General features: G+C 37.9%; 1 protein-coding gene and 1 long non-coding RNA gene across 2 annotated transcripts in view; one reads left to right on the top strand and one right to left on the bottom strand.

Annotated features, from left to right (window-relative positions):
• The window catches only part of Schip1 (schwannomin interacting protein 1), a 138,539-nt gene extending 136,135 nt beyond the window's left edge, over positions 1–2,404 (bottom strand). Inside the window, exon 1 of the mRNA XM_005393115.1 lies at positions 2,343–2,404. The gene's annotated coding sequence lies outside the window, so the exon portion shown is untranslated. The remainder of the gene's footprint in view (positions 1–2,342) is intronic.
• An 88-nt stretch (positions 2,405–2,492) lies between these two features.
• The window catches only part of LOC106149543, a 59,672-nt gene continuing 34,477 nt past the window's right edge, over positions 2,493–27,687 (top strand). The window contains exon 1 of the long non-coding RNA XR_001235797.1: positions 2,493–2,562. This is a non-coding gene — a long non-coding RNA (uncharacterized LOC106149543). The remainder of the gene's footprint in view (positions 2,563–27,687) is intronic.

Genomic DNA, 27,687 nt, shown 5'->3' with positions numbered 1-27,687 from the left:
TTTGCTTTAAGAACTGGCAGTGAGCCTTATAATGACTAGGGATGGGTTTTCTAAGGAGTTGGGCATTTTTTTTGGAAGGCGGTAGCAAGAAGGTAAGTTAACTTTGGCTCTAGAGTTGTGCTACAGAACTGGTAAAAAAACTCGTTTCTTCTTTTAAGGACTAATATAGCTCCCTGAGTACCAGAAAACAGAAATAAATAAATAAATAAATAAATAAATAAATAAATAAAAGCCAGGAGTAGTAGCACATGCCTGTAATCCCAGCACTTGGGAGCCTCGGGAAGGGTCAGGGATTTGAGGCCAGCCTGGACTACAGTGAGACCTTGTATAAAAAAATAAAAATAAATAAATAAAATTTAAAAATAGAAACATTTATGGGATGTCTGGATCCTTGTAACCCTAAAACCATGTCAACTCCTTCTTTACACCTAACAATGCTGAGGTTCAGGCTGGCAATCTGTCTAAAGTTATAGAGTAAGTGAAGAGACTAGAAATTTTACCTACATCTGCTCGATTCTGGGTCTGGTTGGTCTTACCACTTCTTTGGAAAGTTTCTCCCAACAATCCACAATTTTCATGGTGAGGAAAGAGAACAGAGGCGAAGTAAGCGGTCCGTGCGAAGTTGTACAGTTGTCATGTGACTGGAGTCCCTGCATTTATTTCCTGCTAAATGCCTCAGTTTCACTTATAAAAGCTTGCGGTATATTACTTTTAGAGGTTTTCCAGCCTTGGGGATAGATTTTGCTTTTCTCAGTTGCATGCATATGGAAAGCTACATAGCTGACATTGCTTTCTGTGTTTAGCTTGATCCAAAATAAAGTAAAACTCTACCCATGCACTCTGCTCTAATTTATACTGTGAACAAAAAAGTTAACTTTTGCTTGGGACACTAGTGTTTCTCAATGGATCAAACTCAAGTGGAGTCCTTTATGACTTCAGAATCAGGACTAGGTCTTTCCATTCAGTCAGCAACAATCACTACTTTGCCCACCCATCAGAAGTGAGAAGAGAAAAACCCTTACACGAACAAATCCCTGTTGGTAAAACTTTCCTTAAGAACATTCAGTCTTTGTAAAACACTAACAAGAGGAGAGAGCACTTGTTAGTTAATCATAAAAGGAATTCTTCAGTGACTACTCAGATGAATGAATATTTCTAAAAGGCATGGAGTATGTAAGGAATTTTAATCCAGTTTCTGTGTTCAATCCCCCAACCAACGACTATACAGAAACCACTGCCCTCTGAATGATGAATGGCCCCAGACTCAACCAAAAGGGAAGATGACCCCAAACCCTGTAATGTAGCATCTCTCTTTTTAAATGCCTGGGTGGGCTTCTTTTTTTGGCTGTAGCTGATGTATAGGCACAGTTAATGGGCTTTGGATGTGAAGTAATTGACCATCAAGTATTTACCCCCCCCACACCACACCCACATTTTGTGTATCAGTAAGATGCTGACCTCAAGTATATACTTCTCAGCCTTTCACTGACATACGCTTTTGCTAGCAAAATGTTTAGCTGTTAAGTTTTCTATTAGTTAATTTCAAATTAATATCTTAAAAGGCTCCAGGCCCTAAGCAAAAAAAAAAAAAAAAAAAATCAGAAAGCTGAATTAGTAAATGACAGCCCTAATTAGCTTAAATGAGACTTCTGCCCGTCCTTTGGTTGTGAATGACACAGAATTTCTGAGCTTAAAAAAAATCTCTTGGCTCAGCACGTGGTACTGTGGGGCGGCTGAGCTACACCTCCACAGTCTCACTCTTATGTATTCATTTAGTCTCTGCCGCACTCCACACACGCACCCCACCCACCCGCAACCCCGTGCTGCCGGGTGGCCCAACTCCACCCGCCAGCCAGCCCCGGCCGTACAAAGGGTTAGGGCTGCAGCCTCTCTTGCCTGTAGAGGATGTAAGCACTTTCCTGTACTTTCTCCTCTGCAGTCAGTCCTGTAGCGCCAGCTCCTTCAAAGCCTTCTGCACTTGGAGCTTTATTTCCTGCATTTGCTTTAAACCAGGTTATACAGCTCAAGAGTCTAAACTTACCCCTTCTGGCATTGCCTAAAATCGGCTCCCCTGTTCGCACTGAATTCGCCTCCCTGGTCTGTCCCGCAGTGGCTCAGGGCCCGCGGTAACCTTACTGCTTCCCTTCCCCGGGGAGTTACACGCATCCTCACGGGCTGCATCACAGCACATTTCCCCAGTAACCTTGTTTTTCCCTTTTACTCAAACTTCTCCAAACAACACCGTTTCCCCCGACGCTGAGATCCTCTAGCCCTTTCCCAGTAGCATTTTCTGCCTACTAGAGAGTGATCACAGGGAGCAAATTGAGGATCTGGGGACTCACCTGCACAGCAGCAAGGAGCAGACACAGGACCGGGCTGCCCGCAAACTTCCCAGGGACTGTCTGCAGCCGGTCTCTTGGCCTTAAAGGGGCAGGGCGCTTTTCACCATTTAAGGAAGACAGTCATAACCTGTTTGGGCAAAGCAGTTCCTGCTCTGGTGTTGAGGAGGCTTACGCCTTCTGGGGCATCTGGAGCCTGTCAGTTCCTGAGGATCCCTGACTGGTAGGCAAGTTAATAACTACTGGGGAAGGCGCAGGAATGATGCTCGGCAGGCCGTTTTCAAGGCCAGAGAACTCTTTACATGGGGTTTGTCCCCTTACAAAAAGGGCTTTCGGAAACTAGGAAGTCTTTCTCAACTACGTTAGAGACCTGCTTCTGTTTCAGGTTTGGCTCCCTGAAAACCGGTGCTCTTGCTCACCTCAAAGAAGTGAGGCAGTTGGCCTCCTAATTCCTTTCTTTTTAAAGCTCCAATCCCTTTGGATTTGATTTCAAATATTGCTGTGATATAAAAAGGAAGTTTACAAGATACAAACTACTGCTTCTACAAAAGGATATCTTATTTATTTTCAGAGTATTTTTCAAATCCCCGTAAGAAAGCTACCAAACTGTATACCACCTTAAATTATTTAACTGTTATTAGTGTTATTTTCTCCGTTTTGTGTTAATGTGCTTATTTGCAAAGAGAATTTTACATTTTACTGAATATATCTTGAATGTGAGCTCCCCCAAACCTGTAAACGTTTCTTTTTTAATCGAATGTGCACGAATAGAAATTTGGTAAGGTATTTTAAAAATCTAATTCCTGACAATGAAACAAAAGACATTGAAGAGTGACGGAGCCTGTGGTGTGAGATTTTGAGTGTTCAGGAATTAGCCATGCACCCTGAAAACCAGTGGCGATGACTTTGCTTTTTAACTGGCAGAGCAGATAAACACGCGCAGCCTTTGACTGAGGTTGGCCACTGGCCACTTCCATTCCTGAGCCTTCTGCTTCGGCTTCCCTGGCTAAAACTCACAGCTCAAGCAGGAGGGGTCCTTTCATTGTAGAGTGGGATAGCAAGCATTTCCTTGGCTGATATTTAAATGCAAAGCTGTCCTGTTCATTTGGAATAGATTGAAAGGAATTATGAAGGCTAGATTCTAAGAGGAAAGTGGAGCTTGGTTTAGTCATCACTTGGGTGATAACAGACTTCTTCCTGACTGCCAACAAGTGTGGTCTTTTGAAAATGTTTTATGTCTGCCGGTTAGGTCTAGACAGCACCTACTCTTAATTGCTTGCTAAGCTTGCTAATTATGCCTAGTACGGCCTGTGCCATGGATCTGGATCTTACTAAAATGCTTTTTTTTTTTTTTTTTTTTTTTTTTTGGAGACAGGGCTTCACCAGGTAGTTCAGGCTGGCCTTGAACTTGTGGTGGTCCTCCTGCCTTAGTTTGTTGAGTGCTGGGTTTACAGGCAGGTGCCACCAAGTATGGCTAAAACTGCAACTTGACACCTGATTTTTTTTTTTTTTTTGCTATCAGGAATCGAACTCAGGACCTTGTGCTTGCCAAGCAGGTGCTGTGCCACTAAGTTATATCCCTGGCCCTTGACACCTGATTATATAGTCTCGTCTTCACATATCACCTTCTTACACAGATTTTGAATTTTAAGGGCAAAGGTGTCTTTGTAGTCCTCTAACTGGTGACTGACACTCAGCATGGGACAAGCATATAGTAGACTGAGAAATACTTATATTAATTCAAAGGAATAGAGCTCCTCTTTGGAATCTCTATATAGTTTTATGAACTAAGTGGAGGTTTACTGAATTACTGTGGTCAGGTAAATTCATGGTTTCTATTCTTTATCATCTCTCTTATACTATCTAGTATTTATTTTTCATACTGTCAAATTTTCTTCAAAGGCAGAAAATGAAGAAATGATAACTTCTCTCAAAAGTTATCATTTTGATAACTCTTGACCCACAGTCTGATTTCTAGGAATTAAATATAATGAAATAACTGAGCAGATACAAAATATTATATCAAGGTGTCCTTGCCTAGCTATCTATAACAGCAAACACAAGAAATGACTTAGTTAAAGGAACCAAGTTCATTTGATACATCAATAATAACCGGTCAGGTTAGCTGGCGGCTGATCATGTGGTAGGCACCCCACAGTCCCAAGAGTTAACTGACTTGATCCTCAAAAAAATCCTGTGAAGTAGTACTAGTCATCATCCATTTTTTGTAGGCCTGAAAACTAAGGCAGAGATTATGTTAAACAAAAATTTTACTGTTTTCATCAAATGATTAATAAAAATTAATTCTTGCTACAAAAAACACTTTTTGCGTTTAAATCGAGGTATACTGGCACCAACAGACAGTCTCAGAATTATTCTATGTTTTCTCATCTGAATTTACTGAGCATTCTCATAGATACTGGGAATGACATTAATAAAACTGAAAGGACTGTGCCTTCAGGAAACCATTAAAAAGAACTATTTTGAGAATTACATACAAATATGGAACATGTTTGTGATATAAAGTTAGTTGAAAGAAAAATAATATATAATATCTATGATAGCAACTAGCTAAATATAGATATATATTTTTTAGAAGTAAAAATATTTTGAAATAAAATAGCATAAAATTGAAAAAATTATACAGTGATGTTGAACTATAATTTTTCTCTACAATTATCTTAAATAAAAATTTTTACTGTTTAAAATTAATTCGTGGTACAAAACCTTGACCTTGGCCTTTTTATTGCTCTTGGCCTGTTTGTCTCGCTCCAAGTCCCCATGTGATGCTCTAGGGCTAGATCAGTGAATGACAAGAATTCTCCTAATGGTGCCTTATCTACCGAGTGACTCACGGTGGTTGGGGTAGGGCCTACATGCTCACGGTAGTGCACACATACCTGGACTACCATCTATGCTCCCAGAGGAGGAGTGTACATCAGAGTGTGTCTTCCAAAGTCCACTTTCACTTCATGTCTTTCAGCACTCAGTAAAAATAAGACATTATTAGTAGTGATATTTAGAAAAAGTATTTCATCAAAATTTTTCCTTATGTCAATTCTAGGAAGGAATATATATATATATATATATATATATATATATATATATATATATGTCAAAGGCCATGTATATATGGCCTTTAACTCTATTAACTGTATTTTTTCTCTAAAATTATTTTAGAAACTTTTTAAATGGGAAAAGGAAGAGAAAATCATGTGATTCTAGATAAATGAATAAATAGATTAAGATTTTTAAAAATGCAACAGAAATTTATAAGGCTTTTAGCATTTTTTTCTAATAAAACTTTAGCAGTATAAATTGTAATTTACATAGCAAAGACAGTGTTTGATTTAATTAATTTTTTACCTGAAAATACATCATTCATTGATCTATTACCAATTTTGGAAAATGAAAGCTGAGTATAAAAAAACCAAACAAAATACCCTCAAACCAAGCATTAGGTGGGGTAATGTGGTTATTAATCCTACCGGTATGACAGACCCCTTGAGTGTTATGGTGAGAAACATCAGTACAAATAAATCATTTTGCATGTGTTATTTTTGTGTTCATGCTTAAGGTTAAGTTTATTCTTAAAGCTGTCTGAAGAATAGCTTTTTTTCCTTTTACTGTTTATATGGGCCTTTACACTTTTTAAAGGGTTTTATAAATTGTTTTCCCAAAAGTACACACATACTGACTATTAAAGTATAAAAAGGGAAAGGGAGGTTCCTCCTTGAAGAACCTGGAGGTATTTGTGACTACGGTGAGGAACACATCAGTCCTATCATTTTTCCCTCACGGACAGCTCCTCAGAAGCCTGTAGGCATAAGGAGAGGCAGAATGGGAACCAAGTGCTAATACTTCATGTGGTGATGAGAGCCTTGCACCCCTGATTGCTAAGGTCAAATTGGAGGCAGTGCTGTGCTAGTGACCAGCTCACCGGCACACATGGTCCAGATGAGAAACCTCTTAACCTCTACGGAGGAAACTTGGATAAAGATGGGTGAAGTGGCCTGGTTTTGGGAAAATGGGTGAAACAATGCCTTCCTCAGGCACTTACTATATTATCCTCCCATAAATTTTCTATGCTTAGAGGGAAGGGCGCTGCATACGTTTCTCTACAGTTCCCATTTTCACTTGACAGTATAATGTGGACATCTTTTCATGTTATGTATGGATTTATTCCCTTCATTATAACACCCATGTACAACTTAGCTGTATTGAAATTTATTAAACATCCTCTGCTGCTTAGACATTTATTCCGTATTTGTTATAAGTATGACCCTGTAGATAGTAGGTACCACAGTAGAAGGCAATGCTTTAGCTGTCCCCTCCCTGTCACGCTTTCTCTCTCCTCCGTACCTTCTTATGCACATGGTCAAGATTTCTGTAGGTGTTGGCTAGAAGTTGTCTAGCTGGATAGATCTGAATTCCCATTTACATTTTAATAGCAACTGCTAAACTGAACAAGTACTCTTTGTTAAGGCTATGCTTCTATTAATTTTATTACTTAAAAACAACTATTTGGTTTTCTCCTGAAAAGCTAAGACATATACATAATCAAAACAATCTGAAGATAAAAAGAATGTATAGTAAAAATGTAAGACTTTTATTATCTAATTTTTTATTTCTCATCCCCCATGGCAGATTTCTCTTTTTTTTTTTAATAAAAAAAGCAAGATATCATATGCCACCCTCTGGGAAATACCAGAACTTAAACGTTTCCATCTGATGTATATTCAGATTGTCCTATGGTATTGCAACTAAAATAATTGTATAATGAATATCTTTATTTGTCACATCTGATTTCAACAGTAATAAAAAACCTTATTGACTTTTTATTATGGTTATATTCAATTTATAATTTAATTTAAGGAAACTTGACATGTTTATAATATTTAATCTTTCAATCTCAACAGGAATGCTATTTCATTCTTTCAAGATTCAGTAATATATATCCTGCATGTTATTTTTAATCAAATATATTTTCTTAGTTTAAAAGTTATTTAAAGTAGGTTTTTTTTTTTTTTTTTTTCTGGTACCAGGAATCAAACTTATGACCCTGGGCTTACCAGGCAAGTGCTGTGCTGCTGAGCTAAATCCCCAGCCCCTAAAGTAGGTCTTTTAAAATTGCATTTTCTAACTTGCTATTTCATAGAAAAGTTACTGGTTATCACATTTTACAACTAGGTTTCCTACTGGATCATCTTATATTTACAAGAATTTTCCTTGTGACTTTTTTTTGCTGTGATTATATCATGTGTAAATGATGGTAATTTTTGCTCATCCTTTTCAACTTTTTGTATACTTTTTCTCTTACCTAATTAGGTAGTACATATGCCATATTAATTAAATATGTTAAACAGTGTTGGTTTTCCCGCACTTTAATACAGTGAATTTCACTATTAATCAAGATGCTATCCTAGAAAAAATTAGAATAAGTAAATAATTCTTTACCATAATAAAAAAATGCACACATAAAATTTCAGTATTGTTAAGACAGCTTCCTTTCCTATGTTTACTGCATATTGCCAGTTGTCAATGACATCAGTTTCAAAAGAGCCAATGCAAACATAAAGTGATCTCAAATTCTGGCCAAGAAACACCTGCTAAGTAGTTGGCATTATTCTTGAATGATCTTTTCTTCAAGCAGTTTCGGGAACTCCCTGGTTGTACTTCTGTAAAAGTTTGCTCCTGAGAAATGGCACAGAGGCTTTTATGAGAAAAGCTATTACAGGGCTCTCAGTGGAGGTGAGATGGGAGAGGCTACAGGGAGCTCTATTTTATAGGACAGTAAGGTTAGTCATTTACTGTTCTCATAAGCTTTTTCACTGCAATAAAGGTCAATGGGCCTTTTTAGGGAGGAGAGCTAGACCTCTGTCTGAAACTGCTATCTTTGGCAGTCAAAAAGATAGGGTGCTTTAGATTCTTCTGGAAAAAGGTAAGTTGTTTATTTAGCTAGGAGAGTGGTTCAGTATGACCAGCTGATGAGCAAGGCAGTAAGAATTCACTGACTTCAGGGCTGAAGGTTTAAAGCCCTAAGGTAGATTGAATGCGAAGCTAAATAATGTGTGGCTGACTGTGAGTCCAGTCGTTACCTTGTCATTATGAACTCTACCAAGAAATGGAACATTTCTGTACCTAGAACTCTCCATCCCTAAGCTTCCTGGGAAGCAGAGGTCCTAAGGGATTGGTTTGTAGCCCATGGAGGTGCAAATTCAGTACAAGAGAAGCAGTCTGCTAACAATTGGTTTTTCTTTCTGTCTTGTTAGATTTTTAATAATAAATCAAACTGTGCAGCTATTTTCCTGAAGATACTAGTGTTCAACATTTTTGTTCAATTAACCCCTAAAGGAAGTTTGAAAAAGTATGTATTCTCCTTCAGTTTTATGTTGTAATCTAAAAAAAATTTATCCAAATATTAAATAGTTGCAAAGGATATAATTTATGGTCTGTTGTAAATATTGGCTTTTTAAAGTAACGTTGTTACCCAGCTTGTTATAATATGTCTACTGGAATACAAACAGTATAACAATTTAGCCAGGGGTGGTGGTACACACTTGCAATCTCAGCATTCTCGGAGGCTGAAGCAGGAAGATTACAAGTTCAAGTCCAGTTTGGACAATTTAGCCAGACCTGTTTTTAACAAATTACAGAGTGGGGGCTGGAGATGTAGCTCATTGTGAAGGCCGTGAGTTTAAGCCATGGTGCAGCAAAATAAATAAAGAAATAAAATAGTACAACAACCTGACATTATCATCTACTAAGTAAAAGCTGGAGATTTTATATTATTTCTTTCTCCCCTTGAATTTGTATTTATATTCTTTTATAGGATTTGATCCTAATGAATGTACTTTTGTATTTAAGAGAATTTAATTATTTGCATTAGCATATTTTTTTCCACGATTAAGGTGAAATTAGATGTTTTTCTTTCCCATGGTTGTAAGTCTCTGTTAGAAGACTATTCACCTGGATTGAGTTGTCACTGCAAATATCATCTGTTGTACCTGGGACAGATGTGATATTTTGTGCTCCCACATGCTTTTCTTTTCTTGGAGGTCCAAGAAATTAATGTTTCTCAGTTTTCCACTGGGACTATCCTAGAAAAGATGCATATTGTTTCATGTCCTAGGTATGAATGTATTGAGTTCTCCCTCTTTTTCCTTCCTCCCTTCCCTTCCTCCTATTCCCAGCTTCCCATTTGAGATACTACTAGGTACTTTTAGATGGCAGAGAGGCAAGATGGAAGCAGAGCTACCTACAAAAGCTTTGCAGGGCTCCTCATGCACATCAGACTGTGATATAAATGAGCAATACATTTTTACTGTGTTAAATCATTGAACTTTTAGGTTTATTGGTTAGTGTAAAGCAGTTTTCATCATCCTGATAAATACAAGATATAACTGATCAAAACAGTGCAAATGCAGTACAACTTTTGATAGGTAATTATTAAAAAGTTCAACATTTAAAAAATGGATCTCAATAAAAACATAGAGAAATCTTGTTCACATAAATAGGAAGGAAGGCAACAAGAGCAAAATCACTCAGTCTCCTTGAGTTATACACACATAGTGATCTATAATAAACATTTTAAGCTATCGATTGTCAGCCAAACTGAATCCATTATGATATGGTTTGGTTCTGGATGTCTTCCCAAAGCCTCATGGAGTCATGGGTGTGAGTGTTACACCCACCCAGGGGCAGGTAGTTTGCATATGTAAGGTAGGGAAAGAGGCTGCTTGCTGCCACTCCTCCCCTGTGCTCTTGTTGCTTTTGCTACCTTCTGCCACCATGAACTGTTGCCCTCTGCCATGTGCCACTCTGCCTTGGAGCCAGCCGAGTATGGACCGAAACTTCCACCAACTGTGAACTAAATAAACCTTTCCTTCCTTCATTTTGGGCATCAGGTACTTTGTCTCAGCAATGAGATCAAAGTAACCAAGACACATTACAACTCACAAATGTTTGGTAGCCACTTGTCTTGCAGAGGGACTTGCTGCTCATGCATCAGTCATTTGTTTCCTCAACATCCTTAGCAATATTTCAAATTAATATTTCAAATTATTGTCTTTGTGGTGGGAGCTCCACCATACTTGAAATGGAAGTACAAATCACCATAGTAAGATTCTGTGTGGTGGGAGAAATGCTACTAGGAACAAAAGTAGAAGGGTTTCTCAGGCAGTTAATTTCAAAAAGATGTCAAATGGAATTTGAAAATCTGTAAATTAATTTCCTTTAATTTAATTTAATTTCCTGTGTACCTATGAATAATGAAGTCTCTATGAATGATTTGCCAGGGATACTTGTATCCCCATTAGAGACCCTAGTCTAGGAAAAAGGAGCTGAGTTAGGAGGCAGAATGTATCCTAACTCAACTCTCTTTAGGCTGCAGACCTTACCTGAAGCCCGTGGTCCATCATTTCCTGCCTTTCTGTCTCTTACCAGGTCACAGTAAATAAGGTCCTGGATCAAGATTAAAATTTGAAACATATTAGGAATTATTTTTAAAAAGTGAGGAAAATATGATTACTCCAACAGAAAAAGATGGGCCAATGATGTAAGAAGCAATTACCAAATGAAGAAATATAAATGGCCAATCTCCACAGAAAATATTAAAACTCACTCAGAAATCACAAATATGCAATTTAAGACAATGAAATGGCATTTTGAAAATCAAACTGGTAAAATAAATTAACTTTCACTGGTGGTTTGAAGGAGAATAAATTGGTTCAATGCTTCCAGGGAGCAATTAGGCAATGGGTTGTGCATCAAAAGCCTTAGAAAAATTTATAAAATTGATCTAACAATCTCAAATCTAAGAGCTATCCCAAAGAAATAATAACAAACATAACAAAGACTCAGTCTCAAGCTTTATCACTATGTAAATTTTAGCCAGGTTGCTTTTGGTTGTCAGTATTAGGTGACAGACATCTTTCATTTGAAATGCCTCTTCTCTATTGAATTTCTGGATCTCTTTGTTAAGATTCTTGACTGATTTAGATCGATTGCTTGTTGAGTATCAATACATTGACTGGTTTCATCAAATTATCTGTTTATCACACTAGAGAAAGTGTGATATGGTGGGTAGGATACCTCTTCCAGGGGCTACATGTGGAGTTAAGGTTAGGTTTTTCACAAGGGACAGGAAATGAAATATAGATATCATTCCTATAATAATGAAGAACAGATTAACTTAGAAGTCCAACCTAGGACAATGTTATGGTTTAATTACAAAGTGTCCCCTGCTTTGGTCAGCTTTCCTATTGCTAAAACAAAATACCTGATGCCTGCAACTTAAAGAGGAGAGGTTTATTTTAGCTCCCGTTGGAGAGGTTTCAGTTTATGGGCAGCTAGGTCCAAAGCAGAAACATTATGGTGGACAGGTATGGTGGGAAGGAGCTTCTCGCTTCATGGCAGCTGGAAGCAGAACACAGAGGAAGAACATCAGAGAGGAAGGAGTCAGGGAACAGATACAGTACCCAGGGTAAAGCCCCATAACCCACTCAGACACTCAGACATGTTCTTTACTAATTTCTTAAGCCAGATAGACACTGAAGAGTAACCATCACCTTCCACCACCCGAAGACTCATGTATTGGGGGTGCTGGCCAATTAGCCATTTACCCACTGATTAATTCAGAGCGGAGTGGGTTCTAGGACGTGGGGCCTGGCTGGAAGAAGTAGGTCACGGGAGACTTGACTTGAAGAGTGTGTCTTTTCTTGGTCTCTTTCCCTTTGTCTCTCTGCTCCCTGGCTGCCTTGAAATGAGCAACTCTCTTCTGCCTTGAAACCATTAGACCATGGACTGATATCTCTGAAGTCATGAACCAAAATAAACTTCTTCTTTAAATCGTGTATGTCAGATATTTTGTCTGAGGAATGTTAAGGTGACTAATAAAGATATGAAGTAAACTGATATTATGCAACGAGATATTCATTTAAAATTTTTGTAGAAGAATATGTAATGACCTGGAAATATACTTGTGATATTCTTCTAGTTCCAGATGGAAAAAATACATCATAAAAGACAATAAAGGGTATAATTTCATTTTACAAATGTTTACAAAGAAAGAAGGGGTATATAGCAAAATTTTAGTGATAGAAATACTTGGATAGTGGGAGGACTGATTTCTAACTTCTTATCTTTATGAGCTTAATTTTGTCCAAATTAATTATAAGTACTATATAAGACATTTGATAAGAAAAACAACATTAGAATTCAGTAGCTTTCTGATCTTTAAGAGGGCTGAAAAAGGTAGAACTCAATTTCTGGATGAACAAAGATTCTGGTTCGCAACTGAGATGGGAGGTTTGAGAAACACTTTCCCCACTTGAGGAGCACCAGGTCCACACAGGTGCGGCCACAAACAACCACAGCTTGTAAGTGCTGTAAGGGGAGAGGAACAGATGCTGCCTCACCTCCTCTTCCTCTTCCCCACTGTCGGTCAAATCCTCCATCCATATTTCAGGATTTCTATAGGAAGGCATGCAGTTTAGGGAATAGGGACCTGAACTCAGACACAGAAGATCCAACTTTTATTTTTACAGTTCTCTAGCTGAGCTATGTTGATGGAGCTAGATAATAACACATACCCTGTTACTTCATAGGGCTGTGCTGACTGAATGGGGCAATTTAATATGTGAATGTGCGTGAAAAAAAGATATGAATACACATACACATGCATCGCACTCTCTACACACACAAACACAATGTATATATCTTACAAATGTCTCAAATGCATGCATCAAATAATTGCAGAAATAAAAATCAGAAGCCCAAACCTTTGATTTGGTCTTGGCTAAATGTAAATGAAATTAAAGGTCAATGGACTTGACTGAATGATTACAGAATGAAACAGGTCATGGATGTAAGAGCTCTGAGAAGTCCTGATTATCACTCTTCTTCATAAGATATGAAAAGACGGTTAAAGAATATTTACTTTCTGGTGAAAATAGGAACATAATAAAGAAGGCACACTGTCAAAAGACAAGGTAGGGAAACGAAAGTCTTATTTAAATTTAAATGTTTTCCTACAGTGTTTTAGAATGGAATAAATTATAGCTCCTCTCTTTTAATGTTTACTGAGAAGGGGAGACATTCTCTAAGATATTCAAATATTAACAATAAATGCGACCATTAACCACAAAGTCTCAGATTACTACAAAGTTGATAAAACACATCTGACACAGGGAACTGTTTCTTTGCTTGGCTAGGAAATATGTTCCATGAAATTACGTTTGTTCCCAAGCTGAACACGTTCTCTCTGCACTGCAGGGTTAACTCACTCCTCAGCCACTGGACTTACCAGCCAAATGAAGTCCCTGCTGCACACACGAAGTAGGCTCTCTATTGGTCCAGTGCTTTGGCTCTGGCTTTCTTTGTGAAACACCATAAAGAAAGGGTGCTTCAACTACAGTGAAGCCAGATGAACTTATTACACGATATCATTCAAGTGGCAGTGGGTAGTGTGGGAAGAGAAACTACAGTATGCCCTTGCATGTTTTTGGAATAGTTTACTAAGCACTTACTACCTTTGCAATAATAAATAGAATTCTAAGTACTTTTAACATTGCATGGCACAATAAAAACTATATTTCTTGTGTAGGTTGCAGACAAGAGCTTGATCTTCTCTTCTTCTGTACTCTGGAATGAACAAAGAACTATCCTCGAGTTACTTGCCATAAAAAGCCCTCTGCTCACAGAGATATTCTCTCAAATTCCACATTATTGGCCTGCCCATTATTTACAAAAAAAAGATTGAATGAGTTACCAGACTGTGGTTTGAATATGGCCTGTCCATTTCAAAGCTCCTGTTGAAATTTAATTCCATTATGAAATATTAAGCAATGGGACCACGTGGCTCTGATCACATGAATGGGTTAATCCATTTCACGGGCTAATAGGTTAATGAGTTATCTCAAGAGTAAGTGTGATGCAAAGTCTAGTCCGGCTAAGTTTCTTACCCACTGTACTTCCTGTCCACTGCCTCACGACCCTGCCATCACCAACTGGGAGGCCTTTACCTTGGACCAGAACTATGAGCCAAGTAAACTTCTTTTGTTTATAACCTACCTAGTCTACTATTTCCCACTATTAGCAACAGGAAATGGACTAAAGCATTAAAAGCTCAGTTGAATTTTGCACACAAATGTGATATAGTGGATAAAATTTTTTTATTCTGCATGCATTGTACATGCTGCCTTCCCCCATGCCTCCAGATGCTGGGGCTTCTGAGATGGGCGAACAGATGTGAGTCTGCTTTCGCTTTGACTGTTCAGATGTATTCAGTGAGGTTGAAGAGGTAGGGGTTCTGGCTGCTCCTGGAGGCAGACTTCCTGAGCTCAAGAACACTTTGGGTTTATTGTAGCAGCGTTCCTGCCACCAGCCTTGTGGGGACTAAATGGTGACTGGGCATTAGTATTTTTTAGCTGTTGTTGTTAATGTAATTTTAGTTACTAGTGTGGGTCTAACCGGTGGGGGATGGCTTGGAGCCCACAGAAACAAATGCAGTAGTTTCCTAATCCCCAGATTAGTGATGGTGAACCTTTTAGAGACCAAGTGCCAAACTGCGCCCCAAACCCTCCTTATTTATCACAAAGTACCAACAGTGGGGCTGGGGATTTAGCTCAGCAGCGAAGCGCCTGCCTGGCAAGCCCAAGGTCGTGAGTTCGGTTCCTGGTACCGGAGAAAAACCAAAAAAACAAAACAAAACAAAACAAAAAAAACCCCCAAAAAACAAAGTACCAACAGTGAAATTGAGCCGGAATCCTGAGGTTTTAGTTTAGAAAAAAGCAACTCATCCACTAATATCTTTAGTCTTAAACGAAAAACACAATAGAAAAATACAGTAACGCATGTGTCATAGGTTCACCACGACTGCCCTAGCTTGCTCTTACTGCTAGCAGCTTAGGGGGAGCTTTCTGCCTCCCATGTTCAGAACTGAGGCAGAGCTGGAAGCTTCTACTTCCTTGGCGTTAGCTCTTCATTGTTCTGGCAGTCAGTCCTGAGCCCAGCCTCAGCACATTGTAAGCACTTCATTCCCTGGGCTAAAGCCTTTGCCCTTTGTGCTTAAAATAACTAGAGTGGGTTCTACTGTAATAGAACTCTAAATAACACACAGGAAAATAGAAGATGTGGCATTTCTGGCCGCTATTTTGGCTATGGTAACAAGAGTGCTGATAATAAGCAATGGACTCAAAGTTTCATAGTCCCTATTATATCTAATTTCCCTCCAGACAGAGTGTATTTGTCAAATGTCAGTTTTTCATTATAATATTTTTAAAAACAGATGCAACACCTCTCTTAGTTATTTTACCTTCTCAGACCCTTGAGGGTTTTGAGTTTATGGTGCCATTAATACTTATCCAAAGCTTGATTGAAAATAAATTTTTGATTTTTTAAAAAATGTAATTCTTTCATTTTTTTTCATATGTGAAAGTACTCTTAAATCAAGCCAAGAATGCTGTATACCTATGTCCTGTTATTTAGGTCCCTGCTAGAACTACTTCTTCCAAACTACACAACTAGTTTTATTAACACTAACGATGTTGGATGAATTGAAATGACACTTCTACGGGTATAGAACAAAGAGGTTTCTTTCAAGTAAAGTTTTATCTTATAATCATGTAATTGATCACACATGCGTTTTGCACTGGTTGTTGGGAAGGTCAGGCCAAAAGCCACCAGAGTGATTGACTTCTCATACTTTGTCTGACTTTGTGCTTGTACCTTGTACAGTACCTCAACCCTGCTGCTGTCTTGTTTGCATGGGTCTCACGGTTCTTACTACCTTGGTCATCACTAACATTTATCTGTATATTTCTAAAAAGCCCCACTGCATTTTTAAAAAGAGTTTCAGGTCTTACACATAAGCCTTTTACCTTGTGAGTTGAATTTTGAGTTGAATTGAGTTTTTGAGTTGAATTTTTTTCTTTTTAAAATTTAATCTTTATTTTTAATTGACAATAATTATATATGTATGTATATTTATGGAGTACAATGTGAAGCTTCAATACAAATATTTCTTAGAGAGTAAGCAAATCAGGATAATTACCATACACATCACTAACATACTTATCATTTCTTTGTCGTGAGAACATTTAAAATCTACCTTTTTAGCAAGTTGAAAGAGACAGTACATTATTATTCACTATTGTCACCTTGTTATGTAATACATCATCAGAAATTATTCCTCCTGTTTATTGAAAACTTTGACAAATATTTCTCCTTTCCCTGCTACTGCCTGCCCCCCAGTCACTGCTGACCACCATTCAACTTTCTACCTCTCCTAGTTCACATTTTCAGATTCCACATAGAAGTGACATCATGAAATATTTATCTTTCTGTATGTGGCTTATTTCACCTGGCATAACTGACATTGTGCAAAGGGAATTCACAGGTGGGGCTTTTGGGTGTGACTGGATCACGGGTGTGTGAAAATGGATTAGTCCACTGATTAGTGAGCATAGTTATGGGTGTGATGAAAACATTTACTGAAGGTGGATGACCCAGCCTGGGTGTGTGTGGCACTAACCAATAGGTCTGTACTGGATGGATTAAAAAGGGAAAGCAGAAGGAAGGCTGCTGCTTCCTGCCTGCCACACCATGAGCTGTTTCTCATCTGCCATGCTGCCCTAACTTGGAACTAGCTGACTGTAGACTGAAACCTCTACAAACTGAGCTAAAATGAAACATTCCTCCTTTAACTTGTGGTATTTTTCCCAGTAATGAGAAAGTAGCTACAACAGATTTCATAAATGAAAGATTTTTTTAAAAATTGAATAATATTTCATTGTGTATATATACCACATTTTAAAAATCCATTCATCTATTGATGGGCACTTATGATAATTCTGTTTTGACTCTTGTGACCATGGTCTTTTCAACACACCGATTTCATTTCCTTTGGCTGTACAGTATACCCTGAAATGGGATTGCTGGATTATAGGATTGTTTTATCTTTATTTTTGAGGAAGCTGCTCCATGCTGTTTTCTGAAATGGAAATGGTTGTGCTAATTTACATTCCGGCAACAGTATTACAAGGGTCCTCTTTTCTTTATATCCTTGCTAACACTTGTATTTTTCAGTTTTTGGTAATAGCTATTCTAATAGGTATGAGATGATTATTGTAGCTCACCCTGTTATGACCTTATTAAATCTTCTTGTAATAAGATTTAAAATGAAAAAATATTTAAAACTCCTCACTCTTCTTGTTCATCTCTTGCTATGTCAGTAGATATTCATTCCTCAGTTTTCTCTGCCTTTATATACTCTGGCATTTATTTCCTCCAATGTCTCACAAGGCTATTTATGGTTCTGTTTGGGGTGTTTCAACCTAAGAACTATTCTAAACATGTGGTCAGGTTAAAGAGTAAGGGACTTTCAACAAAAACCAATTTGTCCAGTGATTATTACTGTGTAAAAATCCCAGGAGCTACAGATTTCTATGTAAATCAAACCAAAATCTCAGTGTTTTGGGGAAGCAAGAAAGTACATTTCTTATGATATAATAAGACCATAAGAAATCTGGCATCTGATCTTAGGTTAATCTGCTTTTTCTTAATTAAACATTATATTTTGAGATAATTATAATTCATATACTATTTTAAGAATAATAGGAAGAACTTGTGTAGCTTTTATTTAAAGGTAATATCCTATAAAACTGTAGTACAATACCACTGGGAAATTATTAGGAATCTACAATCTATCTGTTTATTTTCTTTTCAATTACTTACATTTGTAATGAGAGTGTAGGTCACTTGCTGAACTATTACCTTGTGTTTTTCCCTCCATGCTTTCATCTATCCACTTTCCCAGAGTGGAGTAAGGCCTTCTGTGCCCTTTGACTTAGAGGCTTTGGTAGGACCCAAGCCTGATTTGTTTTAAGCAGTGTTCTAGCCTGAGCCTCCAAGGATGCTGGCTTTTGGAGATGGGGAGATATAAGGATGCTTTGCAAAGGAAGAGGGCCAGAAAAAAAGAGTAAAAAAGAGATAGAGAAGAAGGAAAATAAGGAAGAGGATAGGAGGAGAAAAGGAAGAAGAGGTTAAGGATGAGGAAGAAGATGATGAGAATTATTAGAGAGGAGAGAGTGCCCCAGATGGGGAAAGGACAGAGACCTTGGTCAGTTTGGTTGCCTGCAGTCAAGTGGTAAAGTCACCTTGGACAGTCATTCTATCAGTAATGATAAACTATGATGAAGGAATCCAATAATAACTGAGATTGAATTCCTTGATATGAAACAGTTCTTCATCTGGGAAAAAATTCTTTATCTTTGTAAGAGTAAGATTTAATTATAGTTTAAAAAGATGAAGAATCATGGAATTTCTTTCATAAGAAGTTTGTGGACCATTGTTCACTCTTCCTGCCATTAATGGTTTGTGCCTCCAGCCTTAATGCAGGGATACTTAGCATCCTAGGAGCTACAGTTTGCTCTTTAAATGGCTTATTTTCTACCTTCAATGATTAATGTCATTGTTATGTCATGTCTGTTTATGGGTTAGCTAAAGCCTAATAAACAATATATATCTGACTTAGGTTAATCATCTTATTATCTCATTTAATTTAGCTAATAATTCTGGGATATTTTCCTAATTTTACAGAGAAAAGGAATTAGGTTCACAAAGCTTAACTTGTCCAAGGACATACAACTCATATGTGCAAGATATGAAATTGAATTCTATCTTTTTATGATTATATCATATTGTCTCTCAATTAAGCATATTATTTTTCACCTGAAAGTGGAAGAAAAGCATATCTTCTTCCAGTGACCTTAACTGCACTTCCCTTTTTCAGAATAATTTCACATATAATTTATAGTTTTAACTAAGAGACAATCTTCACATTCTTTCCCAAGTAGGCTTCTAATGAAAGTTCCTATAGTACTGTGGATTTTTTTCCACTTGTCATTATTGAAGTTTATGTTCACTTGCGTAACTACTTTCTCACTGTAAGCTTCATGAAAGAGGCCATGTATTGTTTTGCTATCGGACTTAACATAGTGCTTGGCACAAAGTGAATATTCAATAAATCTTTGTGGATTGACAGAATGAAATTTTATCATTATGCAGAAAAAGATTTTAATAAAGTCCAACATTCATTCATGATTAAAAAAAGCTCTACAGAACATCAGAATAGATGGCCCTTACCTCAATCTGATAAAAACCATCCATGAAAAACCAAAAGCCAACATCATACTAAACAGACAAAAACTGAAAGCTTTCACTCTGTCATCAGGAACAAGACAAGGATGTACACCATTGCCACTCCTATTCAATATAGTTCTGAAAACATTAGCCAGAGCAATTAGATAAGAAAGAGAAATAAAAGGAATAAAGATAGGAAAGGAAGGATTTAAATTATTATTATTCACAAATGACATGATACTTTATATAGAAGACCCCCAACATTACATCAAAAGACTTGTAGATTTAATAAACAAATTCAGTAGCTTAGGTAGATACAAAGTCAACATTCAAAAATCAGTAGCATCCCTGTACATAAACAACAAACACACTGAGAGAGAAATTAGGGAACTCAAACCTTTCACAAGAGCATCCAAAAAAATTGAAATACTTAGAAATCAATCTAACAAAGGAAGTAAAAGATCTATACAGTAAAAATTACAATACTCTGAAAAAGGAGATGAAAGAAGATATCAAAAAATGGAAAGATATCCTTTGCTCATGGATAGGAAGAACCAACATAGTGAAAATAGCCATGCTCCTAAACTGTTATACAAGTTTAATGCAATCCCAATCAAAATACCATTAGCATACCTCACAGAACTAGAGAAAACATTCCTAAAATTCATTTGGAAACAGAAAAGACCTAAAACAGCAAAGGTAATCCTGGGCATCAAAGGCAAGGCAGCAGGCATCACAGTTCCTGACTTGAAATTAAACTACAAAGCTATTGTGATAAAATCTGTATGGTAATGGCAAAAAAACAGACTTGAGGATTAGTGGAACAGATTAGAAGATGAAGACAACTATAAGTACACCCAGCCACCTTATCTTTGACAAAGGGGCCAAACACATTTACTGGAAGAAAGATAGCCTCTTTAATAAATGGTGCTGGAAAAACTGGCTCTCTACATGTTGAAGACTAAAACTAGACCCATGTCTATCACCATACACTAAACTAAAGTAAAAATTGATCAAAGATCTAAACATTGAAACAGAAATACTAAATCTACTGGAAGAGAATGTAGGTAGAAATCTTGAAGACATAGGTGTAGGCAGAGACTTCATGAACAAAACCCAAACTACATGGGAAATACCTCAAAGAATCAACAACTGGGATCTCATCTTATTAAAAAGCTTTTTCACATCAAAAGAAATCACCAACAGAGCGATAAGACAATCCACAGAGTGGGAAAAAATTTTTCAATTGTCCCTCAAAGGACTTCTATCTAGAACATACAAAGAACTGAAAAAACTCGGATTCCCCCAAATTCAAAGTCCCAATCCAAAAATGGGCATTTGAGATGAATACACACTTCTCATATGAAGAAATACAAATGACAAATAAATACATAAAAAAGTTCGTCATTGGTCATTCACGAGATGCAAATTAAAACAACACTGAGATTTCATTTCACTCTAGAGAAAATGGCTATCATCAAGAAATCAACCAATAACAAATGCTGGTGGGGTTGTGGGGAAAAAGGAACGCTACTCCACTGTTGGTGGGAGTGCAGCCTGGTGCAACCACTGTGGAAATCAATGTGATGATTCCTCAGAATGTTAGGGTTAGAGGTCCCATTCGACCCAGCTATTACCCTTTTGGGTATCTTACTAGAAAACATCATACCACAGTGATACATGTGCACCCATGTTTATAGCAGCACAATTTGTAATAGCTAAATCTTGGAAACAACCCAAATGCCCATCAACAAAGGAATGGATTAAAAAAAGTGGTCCTTTTATACAATGGAGTACTACTCAGCCAAAAAGGATAAATTTCAGATTTTATAGGTAAATGGATGCAACTTGAGACCATACTCATAAGTGAAACCAGACTCACATGTGTAAACATCATATTATCCACCTGGTGTGAGAAACTCAAAGAGCAAATGATGTCTAAAATGTACAATAGATATTGTGAAATGGGAAAAAATTATTTGAAAGGAAAATAGAACTAGGATGGGCAAAAGGGAAAGGAAGGAAGGGAAAAGGGAAAAAATGCAAGTTAGTTATAGTATTTGTGTCTTTTAGTTTATTAAAAAGGAAGGTTTGTGCTAGTATCAGTTGTAAATTTTTTTATGCTCATATCTTATATTCTGAGAAACTACTTTGAAAATGACAATATGCAGTGTATTAACTCTTATTATTTTGCCACTATTGTTATGAAATTTTGTTTTACCTTTTTTCCATAATAAATAAAAAACTAGAAATTGTCAGAATCAAAACTCACCCCATCTAATAACAATCCCATTCTTGCATCAGGACTTTTTTGGCACCATCATAAACAGCTAGCACATTATAAGCAAAATACATTACACACATCATCATGAATACTCTATCTGCCGACCTTGGACTTCTGGTGCTAGCTACAGTTCAGAGGAATATACTAATAAACTTCAGTTCACTTCTCCTCTTCACTGTCCATCAAAGGTCTCCCCATCAAAAGAAGAAAAGTCAATAGAATAAAAGTCTTTCTTCAAGTTGTGTGTGCCCAGTGTGTTCTACTACCCTCGTGTGACCAGTGTGTCCTTCATGTGTAGTACTCAGGAATAATAATCAGAACTTTAGATATGGTCTAGTTAGATTGTTTAGATTTCAAAATGAAATTGTGCTTATTTAATCTCACTACTGATGCAGGTAGTTTGCAGACAATGCAAATTTCCATTTAAAATGTGTAGAATGGATATAAATTGATCACTATGCAGTGTTTCCCAATTAACAGCAATCAGAGTCTCCCATACTGTTCTATTCCTTTGTGTCATGATTTGTGTCTAGATGTCCCCTGAAAGCCTCAGGCAGTTGTAGGAAGGATTTTGGAGAGGCCATTGGATTATGGGGCTGATAGTTGACTTGCTATTATTAGTAGGTGGAGTCTAATTGAAAAAGGTGGGCTCAGAGGGAGCCCCATGGCCCGGAAGGCTGCACTTCCCTCTGGGCCCCTCCCTTGGTTCTCTCGCTCTTTCCTGTCACCATGCCAGTAGCTTTCCTACTGCCAGGCCCTTCCACAATGGCTTCCTGTCTTGGAGCCAGCCAACTACGAACTAACCTGAGCCAAAACAAACCTCTCTTCACTTAGGTTGTGGATGTTGGGTATTTTGTCCCAGCAAGAAGGACTTAACTAAGACAAATTTTGGTACCAGAGAAGTAGGGCTGTTCCTGTCACTGTGATTTCAGAAGCCTTTGAAACTGGTTTATGGGAGAAGTTTGGAGATGCTGACTGGAGAAGCAGCCCAAGTGTAAGCCAAGCTTGATGGGAGATTATAGTCAGAGTTCGGAAGACCAGAATGTTTATATAAATACAGATAGGAATAACCAGGCTCAGGAGGTTTGACTTGAGTTGGACTCCAGACTATGTATGTTGTACTCTAGCAAAAAATTTTGCTCATGTTTTGAAACTCTGTGAGAGAGTGAAATTAAGAAGCAGACTAATTAATCTGGTGGAGGAAATTTCAGGGCAGCCTACTATTGAAACATCGGTACTGTTGAGGGCTTTAGCCAGCTATATGTTGAGAATCAAGAACAAATAGCAGAGCTGAGAGATTTAAAAAGTTTTGAGTTTGGCCAGAAAGGAAGCTCTGGTAAATTTGGGTCCTGCAAAATTGAAGCAGAGGAGAACTTGCTTGCTGAAAACATTAGCATTAGTGGAAACAAGCTTTTGTAAATGGGGAGTGGAAGAGAGATTTAAAGGAAGAGAAAGGGAAAAAAGATTTAGGATACATTATATACAGGTACAGTTTACCTATGATGAATGTGATCATTATGTGTGACAAATAGGTTCTAATAAAATAAACTTAAAAATTTGGAAAAAGATTAGCACTGAAGCAGAGCTAAGTTCTTTGATCATGACAATAGGAAAAATGGCTTGAGGGCATGTCTAGCAAAAGCAAGATCCTGACCTTTGTCTTATAAAAGTAAAAGATCTTGCTTTGAGAAGAGATCCCTAAGGCACTTTGGTGGAGAAAGAATGCCTAGGGAATTGATTCCCTTGGATTCAGTTCACAGTGCTCAGCTATCCAGGAACCTGGAGGCCTCTACAACCACAGGCAAGATGCAAAAGGGCCCAGCTACTACTCTGCTCTAGCTGCAGCAGAACATGGTGTCAGCCACATGGTGCTAGGTTTATGTGTGTGCAGAATGTAAGAGATATGGGATCATGGAGGCTTCTACCCAGTTTCAGAAGAAGGCTGGGAAGTCAGACAATGTGCCTTTGAGGGGACAGTACATGAAGCTGTGAGAGTGAAGGTGATAGTGCAGTGGAGACCCCAGAAAGCTGGAGATGCCAGAAGCATGGAATAACTGCTGAGGAAAGCTGCACACAGTGAGCAAAGACAGCCCAAGACAGAAGCCATGGATGTAAGGCAGGAGGAGCTGTAGAGTAGGGCTGCTGAAGCCATTTGGAGTTTGAATCTTACCACATCTTATTCCAGGTGCTGGACATGGAACTGTAGGATTTAAAGTTTGCCCTGCTTGCTTTCAACCTTGCTTCCTTTCTATTCCCTCTTCCTTTTGAAATGGGACTATTTATCCAGTGCCACTGTATGTTTAATTTTTAAAAAATTTTTACAGAGGCTCATAAATAAGAGTTTCCTTTAAGCCTCAGAGGAGACTTTGGGCTTTTCAGCAATGCTGAAACTGGTAGGACTTTGGCAACCTGTAGCCATGGACTAAATACACCTTGCCTAAAGAGATGTATATACAAGTATTTTGGGGCTTAGGGTGAGATGTTAGGATTTATATCTAGATTTCCCCTGAAAGCTTATGTGATCATAAGTGGTGCTTTTGGGAGGTGGCTGGAGTGTGGGGCTTACAGCTGACTTGTTGATAGTAGGTGGGGTCCGATTAGAAGATGTGGGTCATGGGGGACAAGGCCTGGATGGCTATATCTCCCTTCCCAGCTCCTTCCTTGATTTTCTGTCTGCTTGCTAGTTGCCATGCCCTGGGCAGCTCCCCTCCTTTCAAGCCTTTCCACCATGACTCCCATCTTAGAACTGGCCAACTGTGGACTAAAAAAAAAAATGAGCCAGAATAAACCTCTTCTCCTTTAAATTGCTGGTGTCAGGTACTCTGTCCCAGCAGCAGGAAAGTAACTAAGACACCCCGCCACACTGAAAGTCAAGGGTTCTCATTCATCATGTTGAAGTAACTGGTAAGAGATGCAAGTGAAAAGTGGGGGTATTCACATGTGGCTGTACGGATGTAGTCCACAAGTCTTGGCACACTGGTGAGCGCTCTTAGGCAGCAGGAAACACAGGTACCATGAGAATGGCACCTGTTCACAGAAGGTGCATTAAAACAGCACCTTCCCTCCTGGTGTGTACTGCGCTCTCTCATGGAATGATTTGTGTTCCCAATGCTCCCTTGTCACTGAACTCCAACAATTCTCTGCAATCTTCTGATGTTGACCATTTCACTTACATTAGGCCTCTTTCCACTGGAATTATAGGTCCTTTCCCTCTCACCCCTTCACGTCCAGGACTCTAGTATCTCTGTATCTGCTGGAGTAGAGGCAGGTGGCTTGGTTTTTATCTAATTTTTTTTGATTGCTATGCCAGGTCTGGGCTTCCTCAAGGTAGCTCTTTGATTCCCAAAAGCCTACTTCAGAGTAAAAAAAAAAAACCCTCAAGATGTACCATTTTATCTATCAATCAATCATCTATCTATTTATCTATCATCTGTCTATCTATGCATCTATCATCTCTATTTACTTTGAGAGAGTATCTCTTTTTTTAGTAGAGGCTGGTCTCCAAACCATGATGCTCCTGCCTCAGCCTCTCAAGTATTGGGATTACACGGTTGTGCCACCATGCTCGGCTCCCATTTGTTCTCTTATTCTCAACTGAACCATCACACTTTCCTTGAGACAATGTAGTCACATAAGAGGAAATTGGGGAAAAATTTCTTGCACAATTAAGTTCTTTTAATAGTAGAGATTGAATTCAAGGCCTTGTGCCTGTTAGGAAAGTATTCTACTACTTGGCTACACTCCCAGTCCACAAAATTAATGCTCACATATATTTTGTTACAGTGATATGTCTGCTAAGACCTATGTGTACTTGTATCTTTTAGCCTCAAGAATCCAAATATTTTTTAACGGAGTTCTTTTTTGTGTGAAAGGAATTATTTTCCCAGAAAATTTTCACTTTAATTTATAATGAGATTTCCCAATACAAGAAATAGACTTTCCTTTAAAAAATTATTCATTTACGAAACATTAAGTTAATGCTAGGTGCCGGGATATTTTCTTTTCTACTTTCCCATTTAAAGAGGCTGTGCTTGAGAACACAGGAATCGTTGTACACTTTGGTAATAAGACAGTCTGTTCTAATGATCTATCACTGCGGTATTGTTTTAGTATGAATATATTCATTCATTTTTCATGCTTACCTCAAACTTTGACACTTTATGCAGAAAAGACCTGGAACATGCAGTCGTATGTTGTGGACAGACAGGCAGATAAGACAATAACTAAAGTGCATTGTGTTATTTGATACAAAGACAGCACCAAGAAAAATACTCAGGGAGGACTTCTAGAGCAATGAGGCTTGAGTTTTGATTGTAGGGCCAGGTAAGAGTTTACTAAGTTGAAAAGCATAAGCTAGAGACTTCAGAACTTGTGAAAACACACAGCAAGAGAATGAAGAGTGTATTTGGAGAATGACAAACTGCATGGGTTTAGGCCAAGTAGAATGGCTTTTGTCCAAACACAGTTCAACACAGAGGAAAGAACACAAGTTTTCTGGGTCCCTATGTTTCTTCTTTTGTAGCAAGAATAAAATCTTGACAGTGTAAAGTGAACACCGCTCAAAAGCTTGCTGATAGATAGCGGTGCCTCAGAAATGTTTCAGGGCACTAAAAATATCAGAGGTGTCAGGGGTTGGCTAGAGTAGAGAGATTGCCTGGGGATCTAATTTTTCTAAAATATTGTGATATGTCCTGCTGTGGGATTTCTAGATCAATTTTTTAGTTTTTTGTGACACAGTTTACCCATATCTTTGTGGTGGGTCAATTACAAATCTTGGGTGACATTTGCCCTAGGCTATTGATAAGCATTATTTACTATAAAGATCTAACTCAACTTTTCCCCCACTATATGTTATTAAGTTAATAAGAGGGAAAGGATTTTAGAAAGTGAACACTGATGGAAAGAAATTTGGATAAACAGTTTACTTTAATGTAAGTGGTAGATGGAATAAAGTTTTTAATTCATCCAGTCAAGTTCCCTGGAGCTCTGCTTGGCATTTCAGTGCAGGTCCTGGGATCCTTTGATTATAGATGGCTCTTCTTTTCTGCTTTGATCCAAGCAGAAAAGTGTCACATTGGATTCTAATCACTTGGATGAGTTAAGATCAAAGCTATGAAGCCAGCCGAAGGTTCAAATAGCCTCCTCCTTCACACCTCAGTGGTCAGAGTGTGGTAAGCAGAATAAATGTATACACTGTGTCAATTATCTTGACAGTTGTTTGAGGAAGAGTTGCTGTTTCTGTAAATGAAATGCAAGTAAAAGGATATTATTGACTGTTTTTAACTGACAAGTTTACTTATTTCAAAAGGTCATCATAAACTTTCCCTGTGCCTTGGTTTTGAAAGTAAGCCTTTCATTAAATTGAAAAAAACATTTTTAAAGTTTCAAAATGTTCAAATGTAATAAAGTTAGTGTAGTTGAACCTTAGAAAATTAAACGTATGCATGTAATTGCACTGTGGGATTCAAATGCTTCCTCATTTTCTGAAATTTTCAGTCGGAAATAACAGGTTCTAAATTCATCTGTTAGGAGGAACCTGGGCAATTTATTTTGAGTGCAGTTCTTCTTTCCAGAGTTTGGTTTAGCTTCTTACTTTTAGTAGGTGATTTTTTTTTTTTTCAGTTACAGAGAGCTCTGTACCCCACATTTGAAGTTAGGATGTGAATCTATGGGCAATTACTCTACAGATGTTCTCTGGTTAACAGCAAATCCTTTTTTCTGTCTATGTAAAACATTTATAGACTATTTGCTGAAAGGATCTCAAAAACACCATAAACATATGGGCTGTGAACAAACATCAGTCAGGAACTGCTTTTTAAAAGAATAATCTAGGGGGCTGGGGATTTAGCTCAGCGGCAAAGCGCCTGCCTGGCAAGCGCAAGGTCGTGAGTTTGGTTCCCGGTACCGGAGAAAAACCAAAAA

This window comes from Chinchilla lanigera, unplaced genomic scaffold, assembly GCF_000276665.1.
Source record: "Chinchilla lanigera isolate Chin_1 unplaced genomic scaffold, ChiLan1.0 scaffold00047, whole genome shotgun sequence".
NCBI lineage: Eukaryota > Metazoa > Chordata > Mammalia > Rodentia > Chinchillidae > Chinchilla > Chinchilla lanigera.
The sequence above is the reverse complement of the archived record's forward strand: the minus strand, read 5'-3'. Positions and strand labels throughout refer to the sequence as shown.